Source organism: Anser cygnoides, chromosome 5 (assembly GCF_040182565.1).
Source record: "Anser cygnoides isolate HZ-2024a breed goose chromosome 5, Taihu_goose_T2T_genome, whole genome shotgun sequence".
In the NCBI taxonomy this organism is placed as follows: domain Eukaryota; kingdom Metazoa; phylum Chordata; class Aves; order Anseriformes; family Anatidae; genus Anser; species Anser cygnoides.
In genome coordinates, this window is record NC_089877.1 from 34580050 (window position 1) to 34580684 (window position 635).

Below are 635 nucleotides of genomic sequence, written 5' to 3' on the forward strand. Positions count from 1 at the left end.
ATGTAAAAGTCTTTCTACGAGCCAAAAAGCTTCCTGATTTAACCAGGAATTACAGTGTCTTCAGGAAAAGCCAGTTAACCACGTCTGCATCAAGGGGTGGGGTGCAGTGGTCCTAACCAAAGAGTGCCATACATCCAGGAGTCAGTGACCCACAAAACAAACTGACAGGAGTGAGTGGGCGCAGGCCGGTGCTGTGCTGCACACATCACTGGGCTGTCAGATAAATGATAAACCTAACTGGCTAACCCTAACTGGGGAGCCAGCAATCGCTCCCCCTTGGCACGCGATGACAAGGTAACCTGTGCGACTGCCTGGCTACTCCCCTGGGAGAGGGCAGGTCCGGGCAGACGACTCACCTGCTCATCAGAGAGGGAGATAACAATGTGGATGCCCAGCCCTGTTTAGGCTACTGCTGTCAGGAGAAAGCCAAACTTGCAACACTTCATTCTTTTTCTAAATCTGTTTCCAGCCTGATGCTCCCACAAGGAACTCCTGCTTCCCACAGTTACTCACATATGAGGCACCTCGTGCTCATTCACCTCGCTGCGTGGTTGTGGCTGGCAGCACAGCCAGCCTTACTTCTGCTTCTTGGAGTTGTGCCACAGCCGCTGCCACTGGACAGACACACCTGGAGC